The sequence below is a fragment of the Calypte anna genome, chromosome 2, assembly GCF_003957555.1.
Source record: "Calypte anna isolate BGI_N300 chromosome 2, bCalAnn1_v1.p, whole genome shotgun sequence".
Lineage (NCBI taxonomy): Eukaryota > Metazoa > Chordata > Aves > Apodiformes > Trochilidae > Calypte > Calypte anna.
The window spans coordinates 113,260,359-113,275,922 of record NC_044245.1 but is presented as its reverse complement, the minus strand read 5'-3'; positions in this window follow the sequence as shown (position 1 = coordinate 113,275,922).

Genomic DNA, 15,564 nt, shown 5'->3' with positions numbered 1-15,564 from the left:
CAAGTCCAAACAGTCCAATCTTTGGAATTAAGACAGTGCTGATGTTTTTTGAATGTGTTTGGAGTTTATCACACTTTAATGTGAAAAATTGGAGTGAAACTACTGGGAGAACCAAATTCCCTTCCTCCAGTGAATCTGCAGCTCTTACGCATAGCTCTCCTCCAGCATATTAAAAAATCTGGAAAAAGGGTAGGATGAAAGCAGAAAGTGCCTTTGTGTGTCAAAAGATTACAAGTAGCAGGGGGTTAAATGAACTTTGTTGCACCCCAAAAAATATTTAATGAGTTTTTGTCTCTTGGGTGAAATCTACTGGAGCATTATTTTGTTAAAATTTCCCCATCCTTCCTAACAGCAGCACACCAATAGCTTTGTTAGTGACTTTTCTGTAAAGATATATCTTTAACTTTGGCAAATTCAATCAGGTTCACAGCTGGTATGTTTCTGAATGCCTATTTGTTCTGGAAAATGAGGGCTATGTAAAGCTATCTGCAATGATTCCCAGGAGCTTTATTCCACGTGACAGAATAAAGGCAGATTTCCCAAGTTCATGTAGGATTTCCAAGTCATAGGAAACGCTCCTACTGTTCAGTAGTGCAGGATGCAGTTTAAGGTCAGTATTAGGTAAGAGGGAAATAAGAGCTGGTTTCTGCTTGAACAGAAACCACAGCCCTTACAAAATACCAGTAAAGTTTCAGTGCTGTGAGGAAAATGATGATGCATTTTTTATTGTTATGAAATGTCTGATAAAGACTGAAATAGAGTCATAATAGATATTTAAATAAAGTTTCTATTGCACTGCTTCCTGGCATTTTATCAGATCAAGTGGATGTGTACAGCATGTAATATTATCAAACACCTCAATCCCACACTCAAATCCTCCAAAGCATCTGAAGGTACCTGTAGGAGTGCACAGATTTGTTTTGCTTATATGTCAATACCTAGGGTGTAAACTGGAGACATAATGGTGATGTGAAGTGGCACATTTTGCTAGTAAGTAGCACCTTACCTTGCTTGCAGCCTGTGATGCTCAGGCTCCTTTCAGAGTGCTTTGCTTTGAGGTGTCTGTGAAGTGCTGGTGAGTCAGCATGGTCCCCAGCAAAGCTGTCTGTAGTCTTCTGTAACCTCCCGTGAACTGTTTTCAAGGGGAAGAGCAGGTGGAGAAGCAGTGATAAAGAAAGTGGTTGATTAGGATATGAGACATCAGCTGGCTTAGGTACAGAGTGTTTATTATACATAGGTGTATGTGACTTGGAAGGAGTGATCACTGGGGAAAAGATGAGTCAAGGTGACTTAGAAGAACCGAAAGGCTGAGGAGGAATACAGACCTCAGTTATCCAGATGAATGCTGGCAAGTGAATGTCAGTGTTAAGCAATGCAAAATCACGCCTGTTGAGGAGAAAAATATAAACTACCCAGACGTTAGAGAATTCTCAATTAACCTTATCAGCCCAGCAGAGAGGCTGGGTTCCACCAGAGCGCCATTAAGGCTCTGCTGAATGCAGTCAATAAAAGACAGGATATGCTGCAGAGATAAGAACAGGGTGATAAACCCTGTAGAAGTTATAATGCTGTAACCAAGTGTGCAGCCCCATCGGAGATACAATGAACAGTTCTGGGAAAAGGAAAAGAAGGTGTTCAGAAGAGTGGTGAAGCATCTGACCCACAAAGTGGAACTCACTGCAACAAAAAGGCAATGAAATCCAGATTTTGAAAAAGATTTTGAAGTGACTATAAAGAATGACAACAGCTCTGTGAAAAAGCTAGAAAATCTCATGGATAGACTAATCTTTATTGGATCAGGACGAGACATAATGATGAGGGACACCTACCCCACCTGCACTTACTGAGCAGTTCTTAAATCTCACATTGAACACCTGCTGGGTAGTAGTTGAGAACACTGGACCACATGTCTAGTATAATAGTTCCTACATTCCTGTATTGATCAAAAATCAGAGGGAAAAGAATGGGACAGAGTCACTAATGTAGTTGCTCATAACTTTACCCCCTAAAACTCCTAAAAATTATTTTTCAGAGCTCCCTTGAATTTTTATGGAAAGTTACTGTGCACATACGTTCTTTGTGTCTGTTCAACCATAAATCAAAAATGAATCTTGCCATCAAAAGAGCAGCGTGAGACCAACCTCTGAGCACTAACCTCAGAAAAGCAGTCTTGTGCTGCTACAAAATTAGACACTTCTGATTCTCTGTTATAAGTTGTTAACCCTCATTCTAAAAATAATTATGCTCTTTACCATTGTTACTCAATATTTTAAAAACACGTGGTTAGCTGATGACCTGCATTAAGAACATTTTGCAAAAAATTGCATATGCACAATTAAAACTACAAATACATTGTAGTTAATAATCCATAAAGTTTCATTTGAAGTGGGACTTTCAGGATGTGATTTGAACACAATGATAGAGAGCACCTGATGTGTCAACAGTCCTATATTCAAGACAATCCATGATAAAAATAATGAAAGCCCTTTAGGAAAGGGAGGACTGATGCACGTGTTCTATACATGTACTTTAAAAGCCATATTATCTATTTCTATTCCCACTGGAATAAAAAGCCAAACTTCATCTATTTTGAATTAATTTTCCTCTTCATGGTCCAGTGAGACTTTTGACACTGCATATTTAGTTCAAGGTCTGGAAAGTGCTCAGATTCACAGAGTTAACTATTGTCTAAAACAAGTTGTGTTTGTACCCCTGTTCCAGGGTTTGAAGGAGACTTGTGTTTGCCCAGGTGCCAAGTTTGTTGGGTAATTGCTGCTGATGTTTTAAGAGGCAAGGGTGAGCTTGACTTGGTTTTTAAAGCAGGAACTCATTGTCTTAATTTAAAATCAGGTTCTGAGCTGTGAGCCCAGAGGTAGCATTGCTTACTCCCTTGCATTTCAGAATTAGGCCAAACAGACTGAAAAAGAAACATCTGTCTCTCAGTGTTTTCTAAGAGCTAATTGAGGTATTGATTGAGTGCACCCACTTGATGCATTCCCCGTCCTGAGTCCTGCCTGAAGCACTCATCACTCCTCATGCACTGCAGGGTGGGCTGCAATGTCCAACCCAAGGCAGTGGATTCCTCTTGGAGCATTGGGGGACACTGGGCATTGCAGCACTTCCCCAGAGGAACAGCTGCATTTCAGTCTCTAGCTCAGATGGGGAGAACATGGGGGGAGCTTGGCACTTACTCGGGCTCTTGAGAACCCCTTTATGTACTCTAGGTGGCCCTGCTCTGGCAGGGGGGGTTGGACTAGATGATCTTTCGAGGTCCCTTCCAACCCCTAGGATTCTGTGATTCTGTGATTCTGTGAATAAGGAACAAGAATAAGAATAGCATCACTTGTAATTTTTCACCAGTTTGGTATTTGAAGATCTTGTAGCTCATAAATAGTCTGATAGGCCATAATGACATAGAAAAATCGTGTTGTCCAGTGTTCAGGATAATGCATGTTAGAAAATGCCTCAGTGATTTGTGCATAAAGATCAAACCTTCTGTTTGGGTAGAGAAGAACAGATCCAACCTTGATGTAAAGACCACATATGGAGGCAAACTGTTTCAGTGGCTAATTATCTGCCCTTGCTGCTGGGAATATGCTATTTCTGGTTTGATTTGGTTCAAATTCTGCTTCTATTTAATCTATTTTTTTTGTCTACTTTCTTTGCAAAATGAAAGAATCAACCACAGTCAGTAATCTTTTTCCTCATGTTGGGACTATTAGACTATTACTGCTTAGCCAAACTAAGGCTGAGCAGCTTGGATTTCAGTATCTAAGTCAGACTTCCCAGATCACAGGTTATTTCTGTTGCTCTTTCTGACCCCTCTTTTATTTGCATTTTCTCTGTGTCTCCAGGATCAGACTGTCCCAGTGGTGGACTTCATTGTCTTGTATGTAGATGTAATACCCCTTTCTCTGCTGCAGCTGATTATGCACCCAACAGTCTTGCTGGGCAGGATGAACAGTTTCTCTGTAGCATGTGTTGAGTTTGGGGGAGTAGTGCCACCTTAGAAAGAGAAGGAAGGAATGAAATGAAGGAATTTGTTCATTGTAGTACTGGGAAAAGCCCTGCTGCTTCCTCTGGAAGAGGTTTGAGGATAGTGTCCAGTATGCATAGGGCAAGGTGATGTATAGTCTCTGGGGGCTGGGCACTGACTATTGTGACATGGGATCTGCTGCCTCTGAAAGCCTGGAGAAGGAGGCCAGGAAAACATGGCAGGTTTTGGATGTGTGAACAGTGAGGACATGGCATACATAGTGCTGGACCTTTGGAGTGCCTCTACTTGACCTGGGTCACCAGGATCTGCTCAGGGATCGGGGTGTACCCAACGTGCAAAGGGAGCATTCTCTTCTGAAACACTTCGAATTAGTGATCCTATGTCACCTCTCATTTCCCTAATTCCTTCCTGTCCAAATACCTCCACACAACATACAGTTTTCAGCAGATACCTTCTCTTTTGGAATGTAAGATCTACTCTCTGGAGAGAGCCAGATGTCTACCAGGCAGATGTCTATGAACTTTTACCATTCAATTGAATTGTAAGAGTCAGTGGTGCAGAATTCCTGTTTGATGTGCAGTAACAAGATATGTGAACTCATTTTTTAAGTAAAAAAGGGAAATGCAATAATGTTTTAAGTAAGTGCCTATCAGATACTGCTCTCTATCAGAATTGGGAGATCCTTTACATATATGCTTCTTTTAATTCCTCCACATAATCTGTTTTTCTTTAAACAATATTGTTCAAAACTGTTCAGTGGGTATTTTTTCCACATATATCTCAACATACTGCTTATCTAAAAGAGAATTAAATTAATGAGACATGTTCTGTCACTTATACTCAAGTGAGAGGGTAGTGGGTTACTTAAGTTACCTGCTATTACTTCTGTTCCATGATTGGATGAATCACTTTTTTATAAGCAGAAGAAAATATATCCAAGAGATTTCCAGATAGCCTCTGAGGTCATTAAAACTAAGTACCTTGTTGCACTGGCAATTTCACTGCATGTTATCTGCATCTTCAGGCTTTGAATCATCTCTCAGTTTGACTGTATATTCCTAAGCCAATTTTGAAGAGGAAATTAGGCTCCTGATTGTGAAAGCTGAATGACATCAGAGTGAATTAGGCTCTAAAATCTGGCTTGTCTCTGTTCACTCTCTATGCCATGACTTCAAGGAAGCCTGAGGCATCTATGCCTCTGCAAGAAGTTGTTGCTTCTTCTTTTACATTGAAAAGGTTCTCCTAAATAGGCAATATACACAGCCATGAAATTTACTAATTTATATACTGTTATGACTAACATAGGCATTCTTTATTAATAAGCCACCATTTCTTATAAGGTCTCTCCTCACTAAGTGGCATGCAACACACTTAAAAGGAAATCATCAAGCAAAGCTCTAGTGAGGGCTTTAGAAATACTGTAATGGCTACACTGCAATTAATGAAGTGTTAGAGATAATCCATTGCCATCTGTCTTTATTTTGCTAAGCCACTCAAGTAGAGACCATATTTGAGCAGAGAAAAGAAAATCCAGAGCTAGAAGAATACTGCAAATGAGTATTCGCCAACATTTGTTCCAGTTCTGAGCAGCTGTTCAGTCTGACCGTGCTCATACCTCCTTTTATTTGCTATTCATGATCATTCTCACAAAGGAGGTGATTCTTCACACAAATACCTAATTGTGAAGGAGCTCGTTCCCATTCTTTTGTTTTTCCAGTATTCGCCGCGCTTTTGCCTCCCAGCCAAGGACCCAAATCAGAGCGTTTGACTCTGCCACCGCCAGCCTGCTGCTGAGAGCCACCTGCCAGCAGCATGGAGGTGAGACCTTCACAAAGGGCTTTGGTGCACAAGTCCCCACGTTTGAGCCCTGAGTGAAAGAGAGAACAAACGCAGCAATGACTGAGACCAGCAGGCATACAGCTCACTAAACCTTTCAGCCAGCTGTAGAGTTTCCTAAGCTCTAAGCCAGGCTGCAGCCCAGGGGCTTTTAAAGCCTGGTCTGAAGGTGGTAAGCATTTCTTTTGTATTTTTATTTTTTTTTTTTTTTTTTTTTGCCATTGAAATGCCATGAGGGTAATGATGTTTTCAACTGGCCATAGAGATGTATATATATTTATACACACATATGTGCTGGCCGTGCCACCTGGGTGTTCAAATGGAGTTCCTCTGTATCAGTGCATTCACGAGTCTTCAATGATTTTTTTTCTGGCTCTGCTTTCTTCCCTTCATAGAGGGGAATTGCCTCTCTGCTCTACTTAACCAACTGGTGTCCATCAAATACAGGTACAATTAGTACAATTAGTACTCTGCAGTGACCTACCTCTAAAAAAAAAAAATAAAAATCCATTAGTTTTTGTCTGGGACACTCACCCACTGGTCAGTCCTCTTAATCCAAATGAAAAATCCATACTAATATTTATAAGTCTGTATCTCCCTCAAGGCAATGACTTTTATGACAATGAAACAAAAAAACTATGGTAAACACAGAAAATGGTCAGTGAGCATCTGAAAAACAGTGTGAAAAACACTGACCTTTATGAGTGTTTAGTCCAAATGCAACACTGACAGTTTTATTACCTGGTGGATTGTAATAAACCAAAATTCAATATTCTTGTTTCACTACAGCTATTATTTTGGACCATCTTGAAAGATGATGTTCTTCGTGTCCAGAAACATAAAATGCAATAATTCAAGGTAGGCCATGCAGTTTGCCAAACAAATTTTGACAAAGGCACTTCATCAATATTTTACTGAGAATGAAAAACGATCATGTCTTTTTTATTTATTCTCTCAGGAGCTTAGCAACCTCTTACTATACGTCAAGGAAAAACTGAGTGCTTCTGAAATCATAAATTCTTTCATGCAGCCTTTCAAGAAGGCTTCAGTGCCACATGTCCAATATTTACCATTTATTGTTTTAATAGGAGCTTTTGCACAAACTCATATCTGGCATATTTTAGAATAGTAATCATTGCAGAGGAGAACCTTGGCTGCAAAGGTATTTATTCCTGCAGAGATCTGCAGTTTGATTTTACATGTCTGTGTAATGAATTCTGACAGCTCAACCTGCCAGTAAAAATGAAGGCTGGTTTTAAAAAAAATATGTCTACTTGTGTTCTCCTCAGCTAAACTTGCTATAGGAGTCTAACAGTTTCATCTGAGAGGGGAAGCCTTTGAATCTGTTTTTTGCCCCCCCCAGACCTGCTGGTTTCTTACCTTCACATTATTGTAACAATTTGTAGAGTGATGTGCATGAAAGTTCTGAACAATCTGGAAGGAACCTCTTTCCTTGTTGACAGCCAGATGTTCCCACCTTTACCATTCATAAGCTTTTTCTCCATGGTTATTTCCTACAGCAGAAATGTGTGCCCATGGCCTGGAGACAGATAGTGCAAATTTCAGGCTATTGCAGGACTGTAACCTAAGTGCTCTGGATGACTCCCTAGAGGCTCCTGTCTCCTCACTGAGAGGCTGGAGGACAGGATGCATCTCCATTTTTGTGGAAATGCAGATGCCTAAACGAGATGGTGTGGAAACTATCCTTGGTACAATGAAATAGGATATTTTTTGAGAACAACATATATGCCTACAGAGGCGACACCAGGACAAAGAAGTCTCTCCTTCTTCATCTGCATGGGTCTCCTGGAGAAGGTGCCAAAGATGACAGATCCCTCTTTCTCAGATGTACCTCCCTCATTGTCTGTCAAGTCATTGTCACTGCCATGGGTGACAGGTAGTGCTGGTTATGCTACTTGGGGCTATTATGGCAGAAAGCAGTAGGACTGATACCATTCCTTCCTTTCTGAAGACCAGAAAATATCCTTTGACTGGCTTCAATCACATTCCTATGAGTGATGTGAATGATAATGTTGCCTCTGTTATTTTGCATAGAAAAAGGTGCAGCATGTCACAAAACTCTGAAACGAGTGAACAAGCCCATGGCTCAGTATTGGTCAAAAGAAGGTTTTAGTGCATCGTTCTGGAACAGAGCTCTGCTTGCATCCTCTTTTTCTGTAGTATTTCTGTTTAATCATATTCTCTGCATCAGCATGTTGGTCATTCCAGCACAAAAAAAGAATCGAATAATCTTCATTTGTAACATGATAGAAAAGCTTCAAGCACACATAAAACACATCATAGCTATTTTCTCAGAAGTGACTGATAATCAGGGAGGTGAACTGGCAGGAAGATAAGAAATGTGAAAGTAAGGCCATGACATAAATCTTTCAGAGGAAAGGGAATAGCATGTTACCAAAATGAAAGAGAATGTCAGATATTCAGCAAGTTGGAAAAAAGTCTAGTTTACAGTGAACTTGCACATCCAGAATATAAACTCTTGGAGGATACTGGAAGTAAATTAGAGCATCTGTTTTCCCAGAGTTCATGTTTCAGTACAGTTTTGGGGTATGTTCCTGGTTTGACTAGGTCAGCAGTTCATTGCATCTGAATGCATGTTTATCCCTTAAATGATCTTTAGGATCGTGTTTACTTGTTTACTTCAATACTCAGCTGTGGGTGCATTTCTGCGTAGCCAGTGAAAAGTGGCTGCTGTGCATTTTGGTGTTGCAAGATGCAGAGCACTGCACATCCCTGTATCAGTGGGCACAGTTAAGCCCTCAGAACAGCTGAATTGTGTCTTTGTACAACGGGGGATTTGATAATTGGGCAGATGAAGCATGAAGGAATGAAGCTAGAGAGCTGGTGGCACAAATTCCAGTCTGATTCCAACAAACCACATAGTAAGAATGTTTGGGGTTTTTTGTTTTGTTTTGTTTTTCTTTAAAACAACCTTACAGCAGAGCTGTAATGGAGATAAAGCAAATGTTATTCACTGCTATGATATCATTCAAGTGTCATTCTCTTAGCAGCATGCTATACCACTCACTCCTAAGTGGGCACAGAGCAGCAGCCAAAGGAGTCTCTGTGCTGTCTGTATTTATAATTGTTCCCACTGAGCAAAAACCTAAGGCAACTCAGTGTCTGCATGATATATGTAGCAGGGATATGTCAAAACCAGATCCTGTTACGTTTGGGGTTCAGTTAGAGATAATAATTGGTTGGCTTATAGTTTTAATCAGCAATGATTAAATGCATCTCTGCCAGATATGTAGAAAAAACATCTGTAACATTCATGTCAGTGTTGTATCCAGATTTCTTAGTTTGTCATACATGGGAAAAGACTAGGGAAGTATTTTGAAATGGTGCCAGCCCACGGATATTAGGTTATTACTTTAATTGACTACATCAGCAAATGCACAGAAGTATCACTTACCAGACAAGTTTCTCCTGGTTAGTCTCTGATAGTGGATTTCAGTTTGTATAAATGTAGTTTCTACAGCTTCCTAGGGAAAGAAATATGAGGAACAGACATCCCATTTATCATCCTTAGGCCAGTGGGGACAGCGAATATTTTAACTAAGTTTTGACAAATTGTGTGCAAGTCAGTGATCTAGGAATGAAGTTCTGGAAACCATTGGCTGTACATTTGTAAAAACAAGTAGGAAATTTAATATGTTAGGAGCCAGATGGAAGGAGCACACCAGCGTCATGCAGAGAGAAACTTACACTAGAGACAGAGAACCAACTGTAGTAATAATTACAGAAAGAAATTTTCACTGCACTGAAGGATGTTTTGCCATTGATTTTGGACAGAATAGGATTTCATCCAGGGTATGGGGGAGTGAACAGTATTTATTAGGATCATATCTCTAGGACAGATGCAGGTATAAACTCCTCAGAGTGAGGATTAAGTTAGGATCCATGATAGTTTCCCTGAACAGCAGAGTGTACATGTTATTGTAGAGGCAGCTTTATGTTCCACAGTGCAATTCTTGAAAATTTGTTTTCAAGAAGTGTTTTGTTTCTTCATTTCTTTAAAGCTGATAGTTTCAAGGTGGATTATGTGAAAGGACTATGTGAAAGAAAGGAAGCAAAAATCAAATACTTGGGTAAGCAATTGCTTGCTCTAGGAAAAACAATTTAAGCATTTGCCTTATGCATGAAAATAGTGGCACCAAGTGCCAATCCCCAGAAAAGAAGGGGACATCAGCACAAAAAGATCAGCACAGGCTGCTTGTGTCAATGTTAACTTCGAGTAGGGCTGTGATACATCACTGTCTGTGCAGAAGAAAAGCCACACTGCTCCTTCTATCCAGACATGTCAGCAGGTCCTGAGGACATGCTTCTGTTAGCTGAGCTTTCCCATAGCACACCACTAAAACCAGCCATCACTGGCTCTGGGACTGGGATGTCAGTACAGTACAAGCTACTGTTTCCCAATACCTCTGGTTTAAAAGCTGTAGGAAGCATTCTCACTGTATTTGTTACCCTGAGCTCTTTTGCAGAAAGCAAGGCTACAAGAGGAACTATGTGGACTCAAAACATATTCTGCCAGCAGCAAAACTGAAATTGGGAGCTTCATTGGTGTATAAAGCAATGTTTGTTTTTAACAGTGCTGAAAGCACTAAGGGAAAATTCTGCTCATTCCAGATCAGCCTGGTCCCAGAGATTCACAGGGGTGAAATGATGAAGGTTCTGTGATGCCAGTGCTTGAAGAACTGTCTTTGCCTGGGGTGGAACCCCACAAAAGGATGTTATCTTAACAGGACAATATTAGCTCCTGTGTTAACTCGAGACAGGAAAATGTGTCTCTTCTAAGTGCACCACTAGAAATGGAGGGAAGCTCATTTCTCCTGAGACACTTTTTGCAAGTTTGTAGTTTTTAACTTTCCTGCTTTGATTTCCACCCTGGAAAATCAAGAGTGGGGGAGAAAAGACATCTTTTACTTGATATTATGGTGCTCTGAATCCAGAAATTCAAGAAAAATGGAAAATAAATTTACAGTGAAAGAAATTACCTGATTTTGCCAGAATCTCAGCCAAGATTCAGTGCAGCTGTGGTTCAGCAAGGGGAGAAGGGCCAGGAAGTCATATGGCTGTTGAGAATATCAATTCTCTGATTGCTTTCAGATTATACACTGAGGTGAAGAGGAAAATCAACTTGCTCTCTGGAATGCAAGAGATACTTTTGCTGCTCAGCCTCACATTTTTGAACCACCATTCTGCTGATATCAGCAGTAGGCTGCTGAATCATCTCTCTCTTTTGCTGTTGCCTCCTTGGTCCTCTTAAAGGAAAAAAAGACACACAACGAAACAAGATGGACTAAAATACATCTGGACTTTAAAGGGATTACCCTTTATTTACCCAGGACTGAAGATCCACTAAGAGACACAGAAAAGTAACACACAGATGTAATGTTCATATTACAGGGAGTGGTAATGATGATTTTTAACCACGGTTTGGGAGAAGTATGGTCCCACACACTGAGCTGAGACTTATTAATATAGAAAAGCCCAGAAAGCTGGATTATTGTAGGTTTTTGCTTCCACATGAATTTTCAAGAGATGTGTGGCTCTATTGATAATGGTGGCAGCATTAGCACTCAGCATAGTGGAGTCACAGATTGAACCTGAATACAGACACTCTGCTCCTCAGTCTTTGGAGGAATCCTTTACATGCAGTGAACATAAACAGAGCCTGCTCCTCTGAAATGTGCATTTTGTAGAAAAAGAAGTTCCAGAATAACACAAAAATGGTAGCACACACAAATGCTTCCCAGATTTCTGGTACAGTGCCAAACGTTGGTAGTAGGAGATTGTTAAATCCATTTTTCAGACTTTTTGTCCATTTTAAAATCTCTTTTCTAATAGAATAATTCTATTGTCTTTAAGAGACATGGCCCTCACTTATCCAAGGAGTGTACCACATTTACATAACAACGTGGATGTTGGTCTCTTCTGGTAAGTAACAAGTAATAAGATGAGAAGAAATGGCCTCAAGTTGCTCCAGGGGATTGTACATTAGGAAAAATTTCTTCACTGAGTTGTTGTCAGGCACTGGAATAGGCTGCCCAAGGAACTGATGGACTCACCATCCCTGGAGGTTTTTGAAAGACACATAGATGTGGTGGTGCTTGGGGACACGGTTTAGTGGTGGAGTTGGGGGTATTTAGTTTAACAGTTAAAGTCTTTTCCAACCTAAATGATTTTATGATTCTATAATTTGGCCTGGGAAGTCCACAGTATTTAAACAGGTAAATTAACTTCCAGATGCTTTCCTGCCTTCAGTGAAAAATCAGGGTTACACATCAATCTTACCTGTCTACACATAACAGTAGCAATCTCCTTGCCTTCACAAATGAATAATATTCCAGGTGATCTGTGGGCTTCAATTGCTATTTCTGCAAATATATTTTTTTCTTTTAATTTAAATTTTATAATTTTTTTCAATAAATAGAATCATACAATAAATATTACTGACAGTGTTCATAAAAGTTGACAGAAAGGTTTAATCCATATAATAGTTATAAGGAAATTTTTCCATTTAGCACTAGTAAACTAAGGCCTGAATATCTATAGCAAAATATATTTTCTAGAGCAGCTATTTAGTTATTTCTTTATCACGATTGATTTATTACTCCCATGAGTACTTCTCTTACTGGGAAATTCAATCTAAAAAATTTATCTTCTTTTTTTGCTTTTGGTGGGTTTTTTTGTTTGGTTGGTTGGTTTTTAGCCTTTTTAATTGAAATACCTATAGGATTTGGGGTCCAATCATCTCTCCCTTAATCTTTGATAGTATCACTGGAGTGGCAGGAGGAGTGCTCATAAATAGCCTTCACCTAGTGCTGTGAGGGAATATTTAGCCTAGTACTCCCTGGCACATATATTTATCCAAAAGCTGTTTAAGGAAGGTAAAGTAGGACTTGTGCTCTGAATCTCTCTCTTGAAAGCCCATCCTTCACTATTGGTACCAAGGTAAATTCCACTTGCTGTCCAGGGGCAGATTACCAAATGAATAAGCAAACAGAGCAGCTGATTCACATGTTCTATCGTGGTGTCCACGGGCCTTGGTCAACTTCTGACATGTAAGAAGGTGCTGCACAAAAGATGTAAAAGGCCCATGAGGGCATAACTGAGAGGAGCAAGTCTAGGTGACCCTGGGTGATCCAGTACATGTCACTGAGCCAGAAAAATCCTACTCTGTTTTTTTTTCCCCGTAGTTTTCTGCTGATTTAATGAGTTGAATCAGCTCCCTGGGAGGCCAGAGTAAGTGAGAATGAAGAGGAGAAGCAAGAGAAGGAAAAGGGAGAGGGACTGTTCCCTTCAGCAACACAAATCTCTCCAACTGGACTCAGCTCAACTAATCTCTTTCAGACTCTATTCACATGACCTATTGAGATTAGCTTGAGAAAACCTGTTTAACACTCAAAACCTACTCATTCACCATCTTCCTATGTCAGTGAAGAAAAGCTGATGCATGCACATTTTCCAATCACTTTGTATTTATTTCAATCCTAATATTTACACATCTACAACTTGATTTTAGCATTGCTCACCATGAAGCAGAGTCTCAGTCCCTGTCAGATACGTGTTTTTTTCTGGGTGGGTGCCCCATTCAGTGCGCTCCATTCAGCAGGAAATAGTTGATTTACTTGGGAGTTAATCCGGCAAACCTCCGTGGCAGCCCAAAACAAAGAAGGATTGATCAAAAAACAGTCACAGCAGTCATTTATTTGGTGATGTGGTCCGAATAAGAGAGGAACAGTAATGGGTTATTTAAACAAGCCTGCTTTATTGTCTTTATGCTAACAAGATTCTGTGAAATTACAGAAGGAGATCAGCAAAAGGTCCAGTAAAGTTCCCTGCCCTTTAGTGTAAAATTTCAACAATTTCCTCCAGGCAAAACCAATCTGCTGAGTAGTGGCATCTATCCTGTGCCATGGTGGCTCTTTTACTGTGAATGAGATTGGGCTTCCTTTCACATTTGACAAAAAGAAGTGAAGGAAGAATTCTTTGCCTAATACACATGTGCTTTTATGTGACAGTATGTATATATGCATATGCACATGCTGGGATATGTGTATGATTATACATACTATACATATACATGCTTATAAGCACATGCATGCCTACAAATGTTTATGACTGTTTACAAAAGTATACAAAAGTATGGTTTAGAGTTGAAACCATAGGCAAGTACACAAAGGCAAGTAAGTAAGGCAAAGCTCTAAGGCAAGTAAGTAAGCTTGTGCATTTCTGCTACTATAATCTCTCTTTAGGTCAACTATGCTGCCAATAGGAAAACCACTGCCTTGACAACCTGCATCTGCAAAAAGCAAACACATTCTGTTCAGTGCCATCTACCCCATGACTGTATCTCGTGCACATAGGATGGATAACACCAGGGCTGTCTTACCTAAGGGAAGTGAAGATGTTCAGTATTTAATATGTGGAACAGTTGGAGATAGGGCAGAGAAGACCAACCTGTAAAGAAAGATTAAAAGACTTGAATCTAGAACCTATGAACAAAGATTAAGATTTGGATTTATTTATCCTAGAAAAGATTAAGGAGAAGACAAAATAGTAGCTTTCAAGTAAAGATTAAAAGTGAGAAGAAATAAATTACTTGTATAACCATGGTGAATCAGATAAGATGGAATAAAATAAGATTGTATCATGGAAGATTTAGGTCAGAGACTATGAAAAGTTTCTGCTGGGAGCTAGCACCTATTTTATGACATATAGAGGTAGGAGATGTGATTATGAGAACCAAGGTCTTTAAAAATAGAGCAGAAGAGAAGCTATCAGAAAGGGCCTGGATTGCTCTTTTGTGCAGAAGGCTGTGACTCTTAAGGCTCCAGCCAGGCTGATTTTCTGACTCTGTGGTAATTTTTCAAGCTCGTTTATCTGGTTCAATGTTTCCTGGCTACAGAACTGAATCAGCATTTTTCAGGGACTCTTAGGATATGGTAAGGAAAGACGAAGATATCTGGAGGTGTCTACACAGCAGATGTGTCTGATGTGTCCAGAAAAGAAGAACACTGTTCAGAAGGGAATCTTTTCACTGTATTATGTGTGATGGTTGGAAAAATTGAGGTTGGTTTTTTTTGTGCACATGCAATGGAGACAAATGCTTCTTTATTTCCCAAAACCCAGGGAAATGCATTAAACCAAATGTTCTGGGCTAGGATTAAGCTTGTCAAATCCAGGAAACTGAGAGTTAAGTTTCCCACTCTTTCCCACAACTGAAAACTTTTGTGCTTGGTCCTAGATGCATAGCTTGAATTTTTGCATACTTTAGGTAATTTAGAGGATTTAGAAAGGTTTGCTATAAATATTACATAGCAGTAACATTCTGTCATAGTAAGAATGAATACCAGGGACTTTATCAGTGAGGTGAAGTTTGAATCATGGCAAAGGGGTGTGTAAGAAAACGATGAATCAGTCCAAGCATATTAAAATATGCAAATTTTTAATCTTCAACTCAGCCTGCTCCCTGCTGACCCCCCCATTTCCAAAAGACCAAACTATGTTGCTAAACCAGAAAACCAAGTACTGTAAAATACTTCTTGGACCTTCTCGGATCTGTTAACTCAAAGAATGTTGATGACTTCAGTGGATTTGAATCTTATGAATGCCTGATTGCAGTGTTTGGTGATAATGTAACCAGCAATGTTATTTATGTTCATACTTTTGGAGCAGGAGGAGGAACTATAGGGTAAATA